We start from the raw sequence: 22,063 nt of genomic DNA on the forward strand, positions 1-22,063 counted from the left end.
TTTGGTTTCCTGCTGCTTTGTTTGGGTGTCACAGACTGTGACTATGACAACCACAAGCAGTTACTGGACTGATGTCATTTGTGACATCATACTTAATGGAAAAGAAAAGGAAGAAGAGACAGTATCAAAAATAAGAAGAATGGAGCAAGATCCCAAAGGACCACCCCACTGGGGCTGCTGGAGAGCCAGGGAGAAGCAATGCCAACCTTACCAAAGCCCAGGCAGCACTCAGCTCTGGGGAAAACCTGCCCTGGGCTGTGATAGGAACTGCAGATTTGCAGTTACTTGAATGAAATCCTCTCACCCCTTCTCATCTTGGAGCTGTAATGGAGGCTTTTGGCTAAGCCTCATCTCCCCTGACTAAATTTCTCCTGCTCTCCAACCAACTTCTCCTCCACATCTTTATCCTTCAGTTACAACAGTATTCCCTTCCTTTTAAAAAATAAAACAGTCTGTCAAAAATTTCCAGACAGTTGCCTGATCAAGCACTGGAGAATGAGCGTTGGTTTTGTGAGGAGGGCACTGCTTGGAGAGGCGGCTTTGCTGGTGACAAGTACAAGTGACAATTTCAGGGCTGCCACAGCTAGAGCCCCATCTCTTGCCCCATGTAAGAGCAAAGAGGTAACACCACTGTTGCATTTGGCAAAGCAGTTCCTGTACACAATTCTGGAACCTCTAAGACACTGTTGTCATTTTATCTGCAGAAAATTCTTCCAAATTCACTGCTCAAGCTCCAAGAAACAAAAATAACTCCAAATTCATCTAAATCTCATCTGATAAGAGAACACTTTACTGCAACAAGTATGTATTTTTTCGAAGTTATACATCCAGAAGTCTCAACATAAGTGAGTTAATTTCTCCAAGCTACTACTGCCCAAAGGACACTTTCTCTGTCCTCCTGCTCCCCCACCAGACCTGCTGTGCCTTTGTAGTCCAACACTGCAGCCTGCCCTGGGCATTCTGTGATCTGCAGCCACCTCACCAACCTCTCCTGACACAGGGCATCCATGGGTGGGAGAGCAGCCACACAACCACCTGAGGATGCTTCCCCCAAGCACCCACAGCCTGGAGGAACCCTCCCCTACATCCTCCCAGGGCTTGGCTCTCCACCAAGGGATGACTCTGCCATCTCTGCAGAGAACCAAACTCCATCAGCTGAATTCTGCCCATAATAAAGTGGGTATTGCTTTTAAACAGCAGGACAGAGATGCTGCCTCACAAAGGGATGGTGAATTAAAACCTCATGGGTGAAGCAACCACCACTCACAGCTTGTTCATAACTGTCCCCAGGCCCACTGGAAGTGGAAGGACTTCCCAAACCCTCCCTAACAGCTCTTGGTCAAGGCCCCAAGGCAAGGATGTCAATCAGAGCCACCCCAAACCTCTGTTGACACCCACAGTGCCACCCCTCATTGGGGATAGGCACCTCTGGGAGCAGCCACTGGCAAGATTCAGCTCCAGCTACTTTCAGCCAAACAGAGAAAGGGAAATGACAAGAAGGCCTCTTTTTCCTTCTCTCCATCAGTTCCCTCATAGAACAACTGAAACATTTTGCAGGGCAATACTGCAAGAGGACAGAGAGAGCAGACACAGAGGAGCCAAGTTCTTCTAGCTCTGGGTTTCCTGAGCTTCTAAGCAGGAGGGAAGTTTCTCAGTCAGCACTGTCCCACTGCAGCCACCTCAGGCTCCCCAGGTCCTGTCATGCAGCCAGAACAGAAGACAGGCAAGTGGGAACTTCCAGTCTCCTTTCACTGCTGAGCTGTGACTGTGCCTTGCTGCAGAGGCATCTGAGACCCTACACCAGCTGCCTGGAGAGCTTCCAAGGAGGCCACTCTTGGCTTTCTCTCTCATCCTCTTAACACAGCTATAATGTATCAGAGGCACCAGTGGATTACATGCCTGTATCAGCACTGCTGTTTTGCTTTGATTTAATGACACAGACAACATCTATGTGGGACCAGCAAGTCTTTTTCTCAGGAGCAGGAGCAGGTCCCCATGCTCAACCCCTTTGTGGAACCAACCACCACAGGGGTGCATTGGGATGTAGATTCATTAGGAACTGAGAAAATGATTCCCAGATTTCAACACTGCCTACCTAACAGAAAAACAATCGAGTTTTGGTTCTGAGATGAGCAAAGGGCTTTTCTAAGATGTGGATATACTTTGGATATATACAATGCACACTTCTGATTTTTTTTCACTTAAATTGGTATCTGTTCATCACTCTGAAGCCAACACAGCTGTAAAAAACAGAGGCCAGAGCCCACCCTGTGCAATGCTTTGTAAGTGACTCACAAAAAATAACCCCACAGCTCAATTAGCAGGTTTTGTGTGGCAGTCTAAACACCAAGGAGTTAGAAGAAAACATTTGTGATTCAAAGGAAGAATATGAACCATGAACCTTCCTGAGGGAGATCAATACAAAATACTGTCATCATTTCACATCCCTTTTTTCTCCAGTTACTGCACTCATTGCCAGTAACCTTCATAAAGGGCTGAAAGAAGGATTCAATTTTTTTTGCTTACCAGTTTCTGAATGCCTGATAGGTGTTTATTAGGGAATTTTCACCACATGTTTACCAAACATGGATGGACTCAGTGTTTCTCCTTTAACAAAACCAGCCCTTTCTTTTTCAAACTGATCTGAATTTGGGGTTTTATTCTGCTCTAGCCCAAATAGATTTTTGTTGTTGTAACAGAAAACAGGCTTAAGCCACTGAAATGAAAATAAAATCAAAAGTCTGCTGATGTCCAAGTAACCACAGATTGCCATCATCATAGAACAGGCTAAAAACAGGAGTTGAGCTGATTATAAAAGCCTCAAAAACCCCCTTATTCTACCCCTCTGCTAATAAAATTTACTTACAGAAAGCAATGAAGCCCAGAACAACAGCATCCAAATTTCAGCCCTGTTATCAAAGCTCAGAGCAGCTGCCCCAGGAGCCCACACTGTGCCAGGCACACAGCCAAACACTCCAACCAGGATTTCCTGAGGTTCCTTTAGACCAGCACTGGCTGGCCCACCTGGAGAGCTGCAGAGCAGCCACAGCTGCTGGGAAATCCCAACCCACACCCTCCAGCAATGCACGGGGAAAGGCTGTAGGGCAGCTGCTCTTCAAATATACATTTTCAGGTTTTTTTTGTTTTTTTTTTTAAATATATACAGAAGCTCCTGGCTAAGGTGCTTTGAAGCAAGTGTGCAGGTGTCTCTTGTGATATAGAATTTCCTTCAAAGCTATTTTATCACATCAGGGGAGACACAAGTAAGTTTCCTATTGTGATGACAAGGCTGTGGTGCTGTCCATACACACAAAAACAACATCACAGCCAATCTGGGCTCTTTTTCCATTGCAAAAGATGCAAGCTCACTTCCCAAGGAATGCCTCAACTCTTCAGCAAGATTCTGTCTTTCCATAGCTGCTAAAGCTTGAAAAGAACAAACAAGCTTCAGATGGTGCTAATGGTTCATTCTGCTAACCATATTCTGAGTTAAATGCATTCATGTGGTTTGTATCTGTAGTGAGATAATTATTCAGCCTATGTGGTAATACAATGCTGACTTTATTTTGTGGGCTGCAAAGAGGTGCCAAAGGCACTCAACTAGTTCCAACAGACTGGATTTGCTTGCTGTAAACATTTCTTGAAATGTCCTTAAAAGAAAAAAAAGTAGAAGATTCTCCTTCTGTTTGGGCAAGTTTGGATTTCTCATGTAAAGGAAAATGGAAAGAAAAAGCTACTCACTCACAGCACTTGATTTCTTACATCCTGGGACTCTCTCTGAAGATGAACAGTACTTCTGATACCTACAAAAGTGGAAAAAATCATGTAAGTCATGAAGAAAAATAAAAGAGCATAGCAGCCATCCCCTCTCCTTTACAACTGGTGATTTAGTTTTTCACCAGCACCAGGAATTCCAGCAATTCCCTTTTCCACTGACCACCACTGACAAGCAATTTGAAAGATTTGGTTCTCCAGCCCTTCTACAGTAACATAATGAACCTTGGGACCCTGTCAGGAGAAAAAAAATCCATATTTCTTAGGCCAAGCAGACAGTGCAGAGTGCTCACACTGATATCCTGAGATGCCACCACTGTGGTTTGCACTGGAAATACCCACAAAACATCTGCTGCAGCTGCCATGCTCCAGAACAAACTCTTTGGCTATTGGGAACTTCTACAAAATGCCATCAAAATTGTCCTTCTCCTCATTAAAGGGACTCACCTGCTGAATCCCAAAGCTAAAGTAGGCTTTCCTCATTTTTGCTTTATTTTTTTTCCCCCTAAGAAAACAGGAGAGGAAGGTTTTGCTTCAGCAGCTGCAAGAGCAGAACTGAACAGAAAAATATTCCCCTTTGGCAGTGCCTTGTATACGCACCTAAGAAACACAGTGCCTGCAGGTCTGCAAGAATGGCTAAAGAGATAATAAACAGCCAAGGGACTGCTCTGAGTAAAAGAAATAGAAACAGAAAACCACCTCACAAGCCCCCCAGGAAAAGAGGCAGCAGCTTATTGATTGCCTCAGTAGGACTGTGAGCACAAGCTGCACTTTCAGCTCAAGCTGAAATATTTGGGTTTGAAACTCCAGCCTCCTGTTATCTGGCCTGAGGAAGCTTGGCTGACAAACCCAAAAGAAACCACTTGGAGTCTTTTGCTGCTTCCCAGCAGGTTAGGTTGGTATTTTTTGGATCTTTTGATTTCCTGAAAGAGCACACTGGCTACTGGAGGAGCTGGGGAGCCAGAAGCTATTACACAACCATCACCATATTTTAGGAGCTTAGGCTAGAAAAAGCTGCATGTTTATTCACAGATAAAAGGGAAACTGCTTCCCGCTCTGCTCCATCTAAGAGTAAGGCAAAACCTGCCAGTTTCACTGAATTGTAAAAGAGAAATAAAACACATGGGATAGCTGCAGATTTTGTGCTATTTATACCTCCAACACTTTGGGACCCAGCAGGCCACCTTCTGCTGCTCTTCCTCCCTCTTTTGGGTCAAATTCTCCATTCTCACATGGTAGGCTTAGGATGAAGCTGTTTCTGTATTTAATGGATTGAGTTCAGTCATATTTTACTAAAACTGCTATCTGAAATTCTGCTTTTTCAGTGCTGTGTCCAACACACAAAAGTGACCCTACAGCTTGCCAACAGAACTAAATCCAAACCTATGAATAAAACACTTCTAAATAACAAGGAAAACACCTACAGTCCAACACAGTCCTGTCTTTCCTTGATCTCAAACCTCTGCTTAGAATGTTAAATAAAATAAATATGTATGTGTATGGTGCTGTTGCTTGTTGGGACTGTATATTGACCCTCACAATTTTTGGTACCGCTCCTAAAGACCCAGCTGGTGAAGCTTCTCCAAGGATCTTCTTCACTTTTGGAAAAATAAAGCAGAAAGAAATCTTCAGGGTTATTCCATCCAATCCCTTGCTGTTGTAATCATCCTGCACATTCCTCTTCAGAAAGTATACAAAAAGTTTCTGCCCCTCGTGGCTATGAGAATATGATTTGGGTTTAATGTAACAGCCCAGAAACAAGTTGGTAATATATGTGTGTATATATATACACACATACATGTTTCAGATCTTTCAAAGTATTTCACACTTCTGGGAAATCTGCTACTGCTTTTGAATGCTTGGAGTTAGGCAACAGTGAAATGAAGGAGTCACAAACACGTTTGATATAGAAACACCAACTTTTTCAAGAGGTAGGTAATTACTATTGAAAACTCTTGCCCGAGTTTGCTTGTCTTGAGCATCCCTGCTGTGGGCAGCTCTTGAGCAGCCTCCCTTGGGGATGTGCTTACTCCAGTGCAGCACAAGGCAGGAGAAGCAGCTTTCCTTGCCATGAAAACACCACTTCCCTGGAATGCATCACAATGCTGGGATCAGGCAGATTCAGACCAGACCTCCCCTCTGCACAGGAGGCATTCATACAGCCATCACCATTTCACCCACATGAGCTGTGCCACACCAACACCCACAGAGCAATGGACAAGAGCTGGGGAGATCTGTATCTGCTGGCTCCCTGTGTTGTCATGGTGAGTACATGTACAGAACAGTAAATGGTGCTTTCTGAGTTACCACACACTCCTGGTTGACAGGAATTGCCTGTTTGTGTGTTTACGTGGCCCACAGCATGCAGTGAGTAACTCCAGCTATCCCAGCCAATCTTCATTCTCTGCACACTGAGCAGGAGACTCAGCCACCAGCTGCTTCATCATTCTAGATTCTTTCCAAAAAAACACCTCATGGCAAAACAAAAGAAAATAAACAAAACAGCTTTTACATACTTTATAAACAGCAGCACTCCACATGGTTTCTGCAACCCAAACACTACAGCACAAACCACCTGAAAATGGGATTATTTAGCTTTTTTCACCATGGAGTTTTTTACAAAAAAAGGAGATTGTCGAGATATCTTCAGAGAGCTAAAAGAGCTGCTGTTAGACAGGGAAGTGAAATAATGGTACTTTTTAGATGCTTGACAGAAAAGTTCCTTTGAGACTCTCTCAACCTACAGAAATTATCAATTTTGCAAAAGCATATTTTACAGAGAGAAACTGAATTGGAAGCCCTGAAAGCACTTGCTTTCCAAAGCTTGAGATGAAGGGAAATAAACCTCACACTCCTCTCAGTTTCTCTTTCTGAAGATGTAGTTTGAATCCTGGGGTCAGCCCAAAACATGCCCATGGAGCAGGCGTGCCAGCTCTCCACAGCTCCACCAGCTCTGGTGTTCTCCCCACAGCACTGCTGATCCATCAAATGGCCTGACTGCCTCAAAGCCCCAAACTGGGGGTACAGGCAATATAGGTCAGGAAAAACCTCCTTCACTAAGCTAATGTGCCCAGGATGCTGCTTTCCTTTGCTGCTGGCTCAGCCAGGCAGGAATACAGCAAGGAGGCATTCCCAGGATGCAGGGTGGGGCACTGGCAGCCACCCACCATGTCCCTGCTCCTCATCCCTGGTGTTTGTACCACACTAGGCATTTATTAACTTTTCAGTGTAGCTTACACCTCCATTTCCCAAAAAAACACCATGATCAAAATTACCACCTTAGCAATGTGAATTACTCCTAACAGCAGCCTAGCAATGCTGCTATGGAATTAAACATGCACAGCTGTGCTGGAAATGGGGGGTTTGCAGCCTCTCGACTGCAGACTGTTATTACAGCATGATTAGCAGATACAAATGTTCCTGAAAGTCATCTCTCTCCACACACTGAAAATCACAGTTATCCAGCAGATCCCAAGAGCCCCAACAGCTCCTGGCTGCTGGTTCAGTCCTTGTTAAGCATTCACTAAACCTGGCAGAGCACAGCACCATGGACTATCATGCTCATGAGCCTCCTTGCCTTCAACACCTTCTCCTAAAGCTATTAAAATTAACCCATCCCTGCCCCCATCCCTACAACAGACAAAATACAACTGAAAGTCTACATCAAAACCCTAACTATGCAGTGAAAAAGCCACTAAAAAACCCCAAAGTGCTCTGAGGTCTCTGAGTAAGCGCACACACAGCACAGACAGTGATGCTTGGACAAACCACAGAGTATCTCCCACAGCAGCACTCCATCCCCAGAGGTCTTGTTCCTGTCCCCTTGGCACTCAACTATCCTTCTCCAGCCTTTTGAACAAAGTTTAAGAAGAGGGGAGTATTTCCACCCCACACTAGCTGCTGCTGGCAGCCCCTGAGCTCCCCTGGAAAACCAAACACAGAGCAGGAGGCCCCTCCCAAGAGTCATCTTCTCCACCTCATCAGTGTGATGACTGCTCACACTAAGTCCTTATCCACACTGCACAATTTTCAGGGATCTGTGAGCAGAAGCTGTCCCAGCCAGTCAATCCAAGGCTGCACCACGCTGCAGCTCTCCAGCCTTAGCTTCCTCCAGGATAATTTCTATGAACTACAGGAATAGACCAAACCCCTCTTTGCAATGCCTTCTGATATTACCAGCTGCTTTTGAAAATATTACAAAGCATAAAAATAAGGAAAGAGAAAACAACAGCAAAATAAAGAGTAAATAAGATCAAAACCCAAATTAGCTGTCTTAAAAAAAAAAAAAAGAAGGAAAAATTTCATCGTTTTAGGCACATTTTCACTGTGCAGCACTGTCCCAGAAACTATTCCTCCCCTCTGAGAGATTTAGTAGATTTCAGAAAACATGTTCTTCTCTGCCAGCTTGAAACTGATCTCACATTCCTCTAGGGAGAAGCAGATGGCCGAGCCAGGCAGCCTGGGCAGCCCTGGAGGCCACCTTTGCCTGGCTGCCACCCCAAGGACTGCTCCAATTCCTTGGGCAGAGGCTGCTCAGGGCCAGGCTGTGCCCATCCCCAGTTCTGCTGAGGCTGGTGAGAAGTGCTGCGGCTGCTGGCACCAGCTGCAGCTGGCCTTGGCTACAAGGTGAGACAGGGGCTGGCGAGGGTCCTGGCCTGGCTTCCCTGGCACTGAATGGACAGACAGACGGACAGTCATCCTGCCACTTCTCATCTCAGCACCCTCTTGAAAAATTTGCACATGAATAACAACATTAACCCCACAGCCCCAGCACAGGGAGGTGACCACCCACTTCCTCCCTTTCTGCCCCTCCCTGTCCAACGCTAAGTCTGGTTCATGGAGAACCAGAGCCCTGAACCAGAATGAAAGAGAATGGGAAAGCACTGCTCAAAGCAGATTATATTTGCTTTTCAACACATCCCCCAGTTGCAGATGTCAGCACAGAGAAAGGTAGAAAGAAAGGCTTTCTTTCCTCTCTCCTTAACTGTTCCTAACTTCCTTCAACAAATCAAAGTGTTTTCTTGAAGGGTGAGAAATCTCAGTGTCATACTATTTTAAATTGGCAGCAAGGGGTTTAGAGCAAGGAGAAGAATGTTTGATTGCATAAGAAAATTCAGCCAGAGAGAGAAAGTGATGTCCTGTAGGGTTCTGGCTACAAAAAAGTTCATTATTAGTTTATTTGGCTTTTAGTAAGGCTAAACTAAACTATTTCACATTATTCCTCTTAACCTTGCATTTCAGACTGTCTCCCTCTGGTTAGTTACCTGCAGGCCCATAGTAATGAAGGTGTTGGAAAACATTGTCAGACCCCTCCTCTGCCAGGGCCATGACTGAGAACTGTTTTCGAGCACAGTGGTTGCTGCACTGCTGTTGGACACTTTTTCTACCCAACATATGTGGAGCAATAACTTTTTACTTTTAAACAACCATTATGTGGACTGTTAACCTGCTAATCAATTTCAACACTATGGGATTTCCCCTTATATAGTCACAGAATCATTTATGTTGGAAAGAACCTTTATGCCAAGTCAACCACTAAACCACGTCCCTAAGTACAACATTTACAATGTCTTTTAAATACCTCCAGGCATGGTGACTTCCCTGGACAGCCTGTTCCAGTGCCTGACCACCCTTTCTGTGAAAAACTGTTTGCTAATATCCAATCCAAATCTCCCCTGGTGCAACTTGAGGCCACTTCCTCTCATCCTGTCACTGTTCCCTGGGAGAAGAGACCAACCCCACCTGGCTGCAGCTTCCTTTCACAGAGCTGTAGGGAGTGACAAGGTCTCCCCTGAGCCTCCTTTTCTCCAGGCTAAACACCCCCAGCTCCCTCAGCTGCTCCTCATCAGACTTGTGCTCCAGCCCCTTCCCCACCTCCACTGCCCTTCTCTGGACAATCTCCAGCACCTCACTGTCTGTCAAACTGAGGGGCCCAGAACTGGACACAGCACTCAAGGAGTGGCCTCACCATTCCCGAGTACATGGGGACAATCCCTGCCCTGGTCCTGCTGACCACACTTTCTGATCCAGGCCAGGATGCCATTGGCCACCTGGGCACACAATGGCTCATGTTCAGCCACTGTCAATCTGCCCCTCCAGGTCCTTTTGCCTCTGGGCAATCTTCCAGCCACTCTTCTTGCAGTGTTGCAGTCCCTGTGTTCAGATCCACCCAGGTGCCACACATGGAGATATTTCCATTTGATGGAGATACATGGTATAAGTTCTACACTGGGGACAAAGCCAAAAATCAGACTCCTTCCACTACCCACCAAATACCCAAGCTCATAACAACAGCAGTGTTCAGAGCAGGAAAAACCTGCCCTGAAGCCCTCTCTGAAAGAGAGAACTGAAGCAAACACAACAGAAAAACATGCTACCCCACATCAGTCCCCATGGTCTAAATGCATGTGCCAACTTGGGAAGGACAGGGGTCATCATTTAAGGCTGCCTGGAAGAGCAGGCAGGTGGGGAAAGTGTTGTGAGCAGCAACCCATCAGCACAACTTCCCATGTGGATAATGCCAGACTGCAGCCAGAAACTTCACCAGCTATTGTCCCTGCTCAGATCCACTGTCACAGTGACACAATTCAAGGCCTCCCAGTATGACTGTCAGGTCTGGCCTGGTCTCTCCAGTTTCAGCCTGATTTCCTCACCACATGACAGAGCCCAGCAGCAATCACTCTTTTCCCTTGCTCTTTATTATTCATTCCCTCTTTTGTTTCCCTGAACCCTCCAGCTGAAAAGAAAAAAAAAGGGAAAAAACCAAGACTGATCAAGACCAGACAGTGACTAGATTTTGTTGCCATAAAAATAAATACAAGAGGAAGGGGTTTCCCTTTTCCAGCTGTTTAGACCATCCTACTTTTGGCTGTAAAGCACCAATGTATTTGTAAATTCCTGCAAAAAAAACCAGCAGCCATTGGTGCAAAAGTGGTGCAAGAAATGAAATGAGCACAGGATATAAGCATAAAGCAAAAGATCAGTTTGCTCCTCTCAAATAATTGTGTTTGGGCTTCATTTGCTCATGAAGACCAGCACTGTTAGGTGTTATTGAGTCTCTTGTTTTCAGTAACAGCATCCATGTCCCTCTACCTGGGAAGTTCAGCGAGAGGTACCTGGGTCAGGTACAAGTAATCACAGAGCCACAAACAGACCACAGGAAAGGTTGCCCAGGGTCCCTTATACTCCTAGGAATATAGGTTCCTGCTAGGTCCTGAGCTTCAGCTGCTCTCCTCACTGCAAACTCCTGGAAGTCCTGTTTGATGGGAGCATCTCCCAGGGCATGTTCCTGCCCACTGCACTTCTCCCAGCTGCTCAGCCCCAGCCCTGTCTCTTCAGTATCCCCATGCTCCAGTAAACGGAGCCACAAGGGGAAAGTCTGCAGACACTGACACATTAAAAAAAGGGACTGATCTTGTGGAAATCCCCACAAAGCAGCTGCTTTTGTGGCCTTTTCTCCCTATCCTGGGGATAGGCAACACAGCCTGGGCAATGTGTCTGCTTATTCTGTTAAGAATCAGTAACTCTGGGCCCATCCTTCCCCTCCAGCTAGACTTTAACTTTTAAGGCCAAGAATACAAAGGGATGGAATGAAAGTCTCCTACAGCCTGTCAGTCTCGATGCCCCACAAATTTATCCTATCAATTTATCACCTTCACTGCTCTGATGACTGTATTGAACATTAATTTGTTATGTGTCTGGGTACACAGCCCTGAACAGCCTGGGATGTCTTTGGAAACCAAAGCAACAGAGGTTCACTGAATGTGTGATTCCTCCAGATCTGTGCTGCATTGGAATAAAATGAAGGTTTGGATCTGCCTTAGTTTGAGAAGTGGGCCCATGGGAATCTCATGAGGTTTAACCAGACCAAGTGCAAGATGCTGCACCTGGGTCAGGGAAACCCCTGGTACCAATCCGGGCTGGGAGGACCAGACCCAGAGCAGCTGTGCTGAGACCTGGAGGTGCTGTGGATGAGAGCTGGGCATGACCCAGCAATGCAGCCCAGAAAGACAAACACCCTGGGTTGCATCAAAACCTCGTGGGCAGCAGGTTGAGGGGAGGGATTCTGCCTCTCTGCTCTGCTCTGGTGAGACCTCACCTGCAGGGTTGTGCCCAGCTCTGGGGCCCTCAACACAGTTGGAGCAAGTCCAGAGGATGTCACAAGGATGATTAGAAGGATGGAACACCTCCTCTATGAGGAAAGGATGAGCGAATTGGGATTGTTCAGCCTGGAGAAGAGAAGGCTTCAGGGTGACCTAACTGCAGCCTTCCAGTACCTGAAGAGAACTTACAGGAAAAATGGGTCAAGAATATTTACAAGGGCATGCAATGCCATGACAATGGATAATGGGTTCAAATTGAAGGAGAATAGGTATATTATGAAGAAATTCTTTACTGTGAGGGTGGTGAGATACTGCCACAGGTTGCTCAGAGAAGCTGTGGTTGCCCTGTCCTGGGGAAGCATTCAAGGTCAGGCCGCACAGGGCTGTGAGCACCCTGGTCTACTGGGAGCTGACCCTGTCCATGGCAGAGGAGCTGGAATGAGACAATCTTTAAGGTCCTTTCCAACCCAAACCCTTCTGTGATTCTACTGAAATACATCTGGAGCATCAGATATTTCTTACAGCTTTCTACCCCACTCAGGATTGAGGATATATTCACATTTCTGAGAGAGAACCCTGCTACTACTTGTATACAATTTTCCCACTCACTCCAGCAGAAGCAGGTATGAATCAAGGAGGTAAAGTGCAATTCACATCCTGCTGTTCAGGAAAAATGCACTCTCATCTTTTAAAAATCAGACAAAATTTAATACAAAATGTATCTTATCCTTCCACATAACCAGCAACATGACATTAAATTTCTTCTGTCTCATGATATATTTAATGAGGGGGAGAAAACCAGACAAGTGCACTCCCCTTTCTCCAGTACTCCTTGTTATTTTTCCAGAACAATTCTTCAAAGGTACTGAGATCACTGTACGTTACCTCCTTTTTGAAGGATCAGATATATTGCATCAAAAAGCACGCAGGAAAAGTTCTAGGGCATGAAACAAATTTTTGCACACTTTTATCTGGGTCAGCTTTTCTATTGATTCTGCAAATACTGTATCATTTTTTAAGTTAAGGGTTTTTTTAGTTTAAAAAGAAGAAAAAGAGAACGTCAGAACTCAAGTCAAACATCCATCTCAGTCAAGGACTGGTTTTGTTGGGTGACTCCAAATCAAAAAGGTAGATTTTTTTATAATAAAATCCATCTAATGGTGAAAGGGATCTGGATTGACTTCTAAATTCAGTAAATGCCCTCTTCCCATACTGGGTCTATTTTCATTAATACCACTAATACCATCTTTGCTGTTAGGTGTACAAAACTTAGCAACAGCTGACAACATCTAAGAAAGCTAACATGAAACAAACACATCAAAACCACTCAGACACATGTTTTAGCATTAATTCCTCCCTTCCTTTCTCTGCTCCTCTGCCAAGTTTTCCTCCATGGTTATGAACTATTTGGCACAGCCTCCAGCTTTGCTTTGTGTTGTTTCATCAACCAATGTGTATCTTGAGGTGCTCTGAAATAGAAATAATAAGTGAGAACTGGCCCCAGGTGATATTCTGTATTAGGAGGAGATGACTTATTGCAGATATCCTGAAGATCTGAATAAACTTCATCTGTACACACACATGGCAGATGGAGGAACGACCCCTCCCAGAGGACTCCTACCAATAGGTGACAGTTCCTAGTATGGACAACTCAGAAAATTTGCTTGCAATTTCAGATGACAGCAGAATATAATAAATAAAGTAGTGGGGAATTTCAATTAGGTTGGTGAAAATAAAGAACTAATGAACTGTCTCTCAAGTGCTTTTCCAAAATTGAATGCTTTTACTTCTGAGAGATACTTCTGGCATATTTTCATGGTGGTGTGATGCTGGGAACTCCACCACATTCTCCAAGAGCCTGATTATCAGATGTGCTTCTGCTGGAATTTGGGTGCCTGCTTTGACAAAGCCTTGTTTCACAGGGATCTGGGCACATGGGAAAAGAGCCTGTACACTTCCAAGTCAGAGCTCAAGAGGGGTCTGACTAAGATAAGTGTTTATTCCCTGGCTCTGGGACACTTGGCTGGCATGCTCAAGATCCAGAGGATTGTCTGCACAGATCCATCAACCATTTATACTCACTTTTCCCAGTCTGGAGAGTTCAGATGGAAAGATGAGTAATCATTTCCATCACACCCACTGTGTGACCCATACAAAACCCCCAGCCTAACTGATTTCTGACACACAAATTACGAAAACCCCAACACTTTCTAGCCATGATTTTACCCCATTAAGCCTTGTCCTCATTAGGAACCTTGCCAGTCCTGCACGAGGCTGCTGGATGCTGCCTCCAGCATTGCACACCAATAACCAAAGAGCTGCAGACCAGTGAGCTGCCCTCTCTGCAGCAGGGCTGGAGGTGCCTTTGCCCAAGGATGGCCCTGCTTCCAGAACCCCACCCTGCTGTACTCCATCCATGGCCCAAGTGCAGTTATTAATATACTTCTAATTGCAGGAATTATTGCTCTGTTACACTATGTCTTCTCTCTTCCCCCATGCATTAACTGGTTGCTTGGAGCTTTGCAATCTTTCAAAGAAGATGCTTTGAAAAATAAGACTGAGGAGGCTCACATTAAATTGGGAAATGAGCACGCTTTGCTGGCTACCCTGAGAAACTAGGACAGGCTTCTCTCCACCAAATCTCCAGGTATCTCTGAGGCAGCAACAGTCGGCACAATTCTTAAAATACGCACAGGCTGATTAAAGGCTGGCTTGCAGCACTCACCAGACCTGCAGCATTAGTGCAGACTTTTAAAATCAAATAGACAGGACAATTTATGAAATAAACCTTCTCCAAATGCAGGACTGTTTCCTGGACCTCCTTACTTGCTCTCCCACCTCACAACACACCTAAAGCTCCCCTTGGGAAAGCGTGAGGTACTGAAGTGGGCATGAGCAGAGGTACACACACCTCAGATGTCAGTCCACATTCAAACCAGCAGCTGCTTCAGTGTTAAGGTTGGGTTGTAATCCACACTTTTCCAGGGCTCCTGACAACCAGCCTCCATCCTGCTCCATCCCTTGCTGGAAGATGCAGTGCAGATGTCTGAGGGGAAAGCGGAGGGCTGAGCTGGGACAGCGGGCCAATGGATCTCCAGAATGTCACAGGAGACAGTTGCAGAGCAGACTTTAAAACAAATATCCCTTCCCAGCAGGCCCCTTTCCCTGGGGGAAAGGTTTTCCCCTGTGTGTCACACCCCAGGCCCTCTCATTCATGTGAGGGCCTCACACTGCAAAGGCTTCATGAGCGGAGAGGGGCCGAGCGCTGCCAGGCCCTGCCCTGTGCTCCCCTCAGGGATGGAGAAATCCAGACTGAGCAACAGCAACATCCCCCTCTCTGACAACAGGGGAACAAGGGCTGCTGCCCTTCCACTGCCTGCCCCACCTTCCTCTCACGTATCAGAGCACCCCCAGGCCAAAAGGAATTTAATATGGTGCTGTCATCCTGTCTCTATGGATGAAGTAAAGCAATACTAATAGTTTGGATTTACTTATGTCAGTTTGAATTCAGGCAAGGTTGCAAGTCTGGCTTTGACTGAGCCCAGCACACCCCAGCAGAGCCAAGTGCAGACCCCAGCAGTGGCAGAAGGTGCCCTGGCAGGTGTCACCCTGGCCATCACTGCTGGCTGCCCTTTCTGTGCCAGGCTCAGGCTGTGGCACTGCAATGCCATGGGAGGGATGGGCTCCAGCTTCCCTCAGCACCATTACCCTGCACTGACACTCACCCCACAACCTCAACCCTGCAATCCAGCCAGCTCAGCTTACTAACACCTCCTAATTTAAATATTTAGGGCACTTTGCCACAAATGCAGGTGCTTTTGTTCCTCTGCTCTTTCACATGGACTTCACTAAACAGCTTTTGGCCACCTGTGTCACAGGGGACAGTTCAGCATCTTGAACAGAGCTATCAGGCACACAGGTTAATGGATGAATGTTAATGTACAAATATGCTGAACCTAAATGGACTCTCTCAAATGAGATTCAGAAATAACTACAGAAAATATGGTCAGAGGTCACCAGAGAAACCTACTGGTAATGCAAATTCAAATTTATACAGAATCATAGAATAGTTTGGGTTGAAAAGGACCTTTAATTATGTATTCATTACAATTACAATAGATTTTACTCCAGTCCTCTGCATATACACCTCTCAGTGAAGGAAACATTGGATCTAAAGGATCTCCTATAAAGCAAATTAAGTAAATAAACACCTTTAAACAAAGCTCAGCAACCCTCCAAATCCAGGCAAGGTAGTTACAGCTCTCTTTAGCCTGTACTTCATGGATCTTCACAGCAGTCTGTGGAATCAGTCATAACTTTCCCATTTGTCCTTTGCAACATTATGACAACTTCTGAATAACTGTGAAGCAGCACAGCTTCCTCAACTGGAACATCCTCCACTGTCCCAAGGCAAACTGCACTGTTTGGATTTAATTTCTATTTATATGGCTGTGTTTTCCAGATGAAATGTGTGGTCTAAGCAAAAAACACATCCAGAGTCTTCACTGCCTTCATCCAAACTCAGCCATGTGCTCTCACATGTCCCACTGAAACAACCAGGGCCCCACCTGGTACCCCAAAATCCCTTAGAGCACTCTGCCCTTCAGCTCTGTAGCGCTCTGTTGAAAGATGAACAGTGCTCAAAAATTTTATACTTCATGGAGGCTGTATTTAAAAAGATTTTCTACTGTCCTCATTGGAGTTACACATTTTGGATGTGTGACAAAGCAGACATAGTGTGCAAAGAAATATAAATTCTGACTGCACAAAACTACCCTAAAGCTAGAACTTCACCATTGGATACAGACTGAATTTGACCCCTTGAATCAAATTGCTCAGATCTTCTCTGCTGCTAAAATAAAGGCAGAATTTTGTCCTGAAAGATTCCTGGTGCTCCTCACTTTGTAGCACAGTTTAACTAGAGACCTGTCAAGTTTCTAGTCCCCACCTCAAATAGCCTTGTCAAGTCACACAGTCAGCAAGAAGCAGCCAGGGCAGGGTTTTATTGTCAGGGAATGTAAACAAGTAACAGGCAGTGCTGTTCATATATCTCAGGTTGGTGCACATAATTTTAATTAAAGCATTTATGTAAATACAGATGCAAATCAGGTTCAGCATAGCATCTGACAAATTACTATCAAAGACCTGAGGCTACTGGCAAATTATCAGCATGAGCTCTGATGATGTGAAGGTATGAAATCCAATCTTGGTCCAGACACTGTATATTTTATTTGGCTTACATTGGCAGTAAAACACCATACTGATGCATATGAAAGAAGTTAAATAGTCTTCAATTTGAAAAAAGAGCACTGAGGAGGTAAACCAACATCCTTATAATTTGTCCTTTAGACAGCCTGTGTCTAGCCAGAAAAAACTCTTTCTGCAACACCTACCAAAGAAACTCAAAGCATCTCTGAAATGTTAATTAATCCATACTCTCCTCAAGGGATAGCTATTTTAAAGATGGTTATATGGAGCCTGCATTCATCTCTCATTTGCCAAAGGCTCCCAGGGGAAAAGCCACAGAGATCAAATCTGGACCTTGGCTGTGCTCCTCCACATTCTCATCACAAGACTTCCCCTTCACAAAAATCACAAGAACTCACTCACACCAGAGAGGTGTGAACCTCTCTGGCCTAGATACCACTGCCTCAAAGTAGTGTTAACTTCAAACCCTTGTTTAACTTGCAAAGCTGATTACAAGACAAGAAAAATAAAGGAAAACAAATCACAAGAGAAAAAACACCCACTCCCAACATTTGAAAATTGAAGGAATCTTTAGATCATACTGAAAGAATCTTATATTTGGAAAATGTAAAGGTATGACCAAGGTAATCTTCACAGCAGTATCAGCAGCAACTTCTGCTACTTCTTCCCTCCAGGTTCAATTCCATTTTTAGGGCCTTGCAAGGGAAGAGCAATTCTGCTTCATTCAGAACCACCCAGCAATACAATGCTTGGAAAGAGGCAATAGCTCCTAAGGTTTTAAAGCAGACCTAACTTGATTAGCATCAATGATGTTTAAGTACATGCTTAACATTTTGCCTGCAATAGCCTCACACATTTCCCAGGGTATGAAATTCCCATTGGCACTGACAGAAATGAAATCACATTTCCAATTTATTTGGAACAGATGCATCAAGTTCCTTGGAAACAATTGTTATTACTGGTGATGAAGAAGGAGAAGGAAGCACAGTAAAGTTTGGAGTTACACAGGTACATTCACAGCGTGACAAAATGTGACATATTCATGTCATAGCATTACTATGACAACAGTGTTTGGAAGACATGTAACCAGCATTTTGTAAGCATATGGTCACATACTGGCCCCTTCCTGTGCTCAAAATGAAAAGCAAAACAGAAGGACAGGAGCTAAAGGCATGAAGCCACAGACTGGCCAGTTTGCATTCCTTTGACCTAATATCAGTTATAATGACTGCACAGTCATTCAAATGCTTTGCCTATACATGTGCTTATTTGTCTTTAGCATCTTGCTTCCAAAAACCCCAAAAAACCTCCAAGAAACATAGAAATAGCAAGTGTTGGTTTTGAACATTGGGACACCAGTGTGAAGTCCTACAGTAACTGTGATTTCATGGCTGCAGGGAGTGTGTGGAAGAGGGGAACAAGAAATGCTGATGTAATTAAGGAAATGATACTAAGGTTGCACCTCCTGTCATCTGTTGGAACAGGCTAAATATGAGAGCTTTATGCTCCTGGAAATTGGACATCCCTGCTTTCCATGGCTATTAAGAGAACTGGTGCACACATATATGTACACATGTGTGTGTTTGTGTGTGTGTGTGTATGTGTGTATGTGTGTGTGTATGAAACTTGCTGGAGAGCAGTTAACACTGCAAGTTCTGCTTCTCCACAGCACATCTCCATCTTTAATGGAGTACCTGCTTCAGCAAAATAATTTTCTGGGTCTCCTTTTCAAGAAGAAAAAGTGGCAAGTTTCACTGAAGAGGGAGGAGGGGTCAAGACTTTTACAAAGGATGAGACACCCCCCACACTTATTTTGGGAGAAAATCCAGCCAAAACCACAGCCTTACCACATACTGGTTCCAAGTCAGAGCCCAAATACCTAAAAGAGGCCAAGTCTGCCATCTTGACGATTTCTTGTTGATAATCACATCTCAGTAGACTTTTTCCTTATCCGATGACTTAATCAGGCAATTTCAACAGATTGAATGATTGCACTAGTTCTGCCAAAAGCAGTAAGTGACTTGCAACATACAAGCAAACAGATAAATAAGAGACTTGCAGGTCTGCTGTGGCCCCAGCTGGCACATCCTTAGGGAATTGTTTGGAAATCAGTGGTCCCATACTGTACTGAGAAGCTGAGCCACTCAGGCAGCAACTCATTACCAGGGACATGGGTGCACCAGAGGAAAAGGAGAGGGCAGGAGGGTATAACTCCAGCCAGGCTGTGGGAGAGATTTTAATTCCCTGCCTGACCTTGTATAAACCATTTTTACTCTCCAGAGCTTCTTCACTTAATTCTTGTAACAAAACTTTTCTGTATCACAAATACTGGTATGGTAAATACCCAAGAGGATACAAGGTGCTTGTATTTTAAAAATTTGAGATCAAATAAGCACCAATAAACTATTCACTCATCTGCTTCTCCAGTGAGGCTTGGAATAACCCTGAAGGCCTGAATAACCCTGTTCTTCTTGAGCAAAGAAATGTGTAACTAAAATGCTGGGGAGGAAGAGCAGTATTTCATCAAAGGACCTGTACTAACAGTAGCAGTCTAGCAACATAATCTCTTGAAGGGAGCCAAGGATTAAAAGCTGGTGTGGAAAGACACAGTCGATAGTAAAAACACAACAGTATCCATCTTTCAAAACTCAAGGGGTCTTGAAAGAGGGTGCCAGGAAGCGGGAAGGGAGTTGCTCTGCCCAAGAGGTAAAGCTGGGCCTTGTTTCCTCTGTCTGCATATTTCTCCACCTTTTATTTTTGGATCTTGCAACACTATCCAGCACTAGATGGCACATAGCTGGAATAACAGCCACTGTGCCCTGCTCCAGAGCACACTGGGACCACCCTGCAAAGAAGGAAGATAAGAGAGAACATGGAACATTCAAATGCATCTCTCACCTCTGTTTTACTTAGGAGGATTTGAAAACACACCTTTAGGAACTTACAGGAACTGATTTCCCAGAAGTGCTGCAGCAGCAGAGGAGCCCCTGTGTGACCCAGAGGCTGTGCCATGGGCAGGGCAGTGGTGCAGAGCCTGGCTGTGCAGGAGGGCAGCTTCCCCAGCACAGGCACGCCTGCCTTGCTCAGGAATCACACCTCTCCATGCTTGGCCAGGACAGCTCTGCTGGCAGGAGTCTATAGTGTAGGCACGGCTTAATCCTGAGCTATTTTCAGCAGGAGGCAGGATGGGAAGTGAGCTAACTTCCCACTATACAGCACAGCCTGTGTCACAATACAAAATCCAGCCTCTGTGCCTTGCCACACAGAGCTGCTCCGTGCACTGCAGGTGGGGACCATCAGATGCTGTCAAGTAAGAGCCAAGATGCTGATGCCATGAAGTAAATGGTTTTATAAACCCCCCAACAGGACAGTTTTCATTGATACACAAACTGTAGATGAGCGCTGTTGTAAGCTCCATCACATCAGGTCAGTGCAGAAGAACACACCTGTACAAGCAGGGCACTCAAAAGGCCAATTTAGAGTTCTTAAGCCCAGGCAAGCACAATGCATAAACAGCATCACTGGAAAAAACGTGGAACTAACACATCTCCAAGGAGATTAAACTCTTCCGAAAAGGCCAGGCGCAGCAGGTGTCCCAGGATAGCCTGATAGCAGACTCAACCAGAGCCATTTTATTTGGCTGGTTGACCTGTTCCCCTGTTTCTGCCCAGGTTCTGGTTCTGCCCTTTTGTCTCTTTATTTTAGGCCTGGATAACATTTTCTTGTGTCAGAATTTACTGTGACCCAAAGCAGCTAGTGGCTGGAGTAGGCACCAATCTAAACACACATGAAAACTTGAAGTAACACTTCCAACCCTGTGTATCAAACCCCTGAGGACACAGGCAAACACAGTTATAGCTAATCAACAGCTGGTTTCTGCTAAAAATGCTAGAGACCTGCAAGTCCCAATGAACTCCCAGTACCCCATGGACCACTTAGATGCCAAGATATCACTTCAAAGGCTAGACTTTAGAAACCACTTTTCATAGATCGGTACAATCATTTTTATCTTGACATGGCTACATTGCCAGAAGCAGAAAAGGAATTATGATTTGTAGCATTTTCTAAAGCACAGTCCAGTTCTCAGTCCAAAAGTGCTGAAATGAGGAATTTGCCCAACTCTACAAATACATGCTTTCTCCTTGGAAACGCAGCTCACAGGCAGAGGATACATCTGGAATTCCTCTGCTGCCAGCCATTGGTTTAGTTCATGTTATGATACCAAGAACTGAAAGTTGTTTCTGCTGAGAACCCCTCCTTCTTCCAATTGTTTCATAGGATAGAGTGAGTTCCTATGTTAATGGAAGTGTTAATTATCACTGTGTTTTCCCACATAATTGATACCTGATAACCCATGCCTTTGGCAGTGGTAAGACATGGCCCCTAACATTCTGAATTACACTGATCTTTTTTCTCCTCAAGAAAAGAGATTTTACATCTCTCACCCGTGCTTCAGCCTCAGAGCTGAAGGAATCATGTCTGTTTTGGATGGCAGACTCCTCCTAATTACCAAGGAAAAGGTGAGGAAAAAGCTGCCAAAACTCAGGTTTTAATAAAACCTTTAACCTTTGTGGCCATGCTGAGAGGCATACCTTTATGGAGGAAGGGAGCAGCTCTACAAAGGAGAGGTAATGGCACTCACTGGTAACTAAAAACCAACAATGATCTGCTCTGCAGCCTCCACTGCAGCTTTTTCTAGAAAAGCTGCACCAGCCAACAGCCAGGGACTCAATTCTTGCATCTACCCATTTTCCAGATTTTGGAGGAATTACCTCAGTAAAGAGTCACAAAAGAAGCTTAAGATCTGGGTGTTATTCTTGTAGCAGGAGAATCCCAGAAGTCTTCCCCAAAGACACTTATGCTACTTTTGGGGGCAAAAGCAGATGGCATTCAGTATGCTGCTGGAATATTCCTGGAGATCAGCATGACAAGGGAGTCCCACCAGCGCCTACTGAAATCATACAGGATGCAGCAGGACC

At 45.0% G+C, this 22,063-nt stretch overlaps 1 protein-coding gene across 3 annotated transcripts in view; it reads right to left on the bottom strand.

Annotated features, from left to right (window-relative positions):
• Positions 1 to 22,063, bottom strand: part of ZHX2 (zinc fingers and homeoboxes 2) — a 71,642-nt gene that overhangs the window by 36,368 nt on the left and 13,211 nt on the right. For 2 of the 3 annotated variants that reach the window (XM_054295098.1, XM_054294957.1), the window contains one exon: positions 3,746 to 3,803. The gene's annotated coding sequence lies outside the window, so the exon portion shown is untranslated. Of the gene's footprint in view, positions 1 to 3,741; positions 3,804 to 22,063 lie in introns of all 3 variants that reach the window. The other variant, XM_054295027.1, reaches the window with a different exon arrangement.

This window comes from Melozone crissalis, unplaced genomic scaffold, assembly GCF_028551555.1.
Source record: "Melozone crissalis strain CALT ecotype California unplaced genomic scaffold, PUWL_Pcris_2 ptg000002l_1, whole genome shotgun sequence".
Lineage (NCBI taxonomy): Eukaryota > Metazoa > Chordata > Aves > Passeriformes > Passerellidae > Melozone > Melozone crissalis.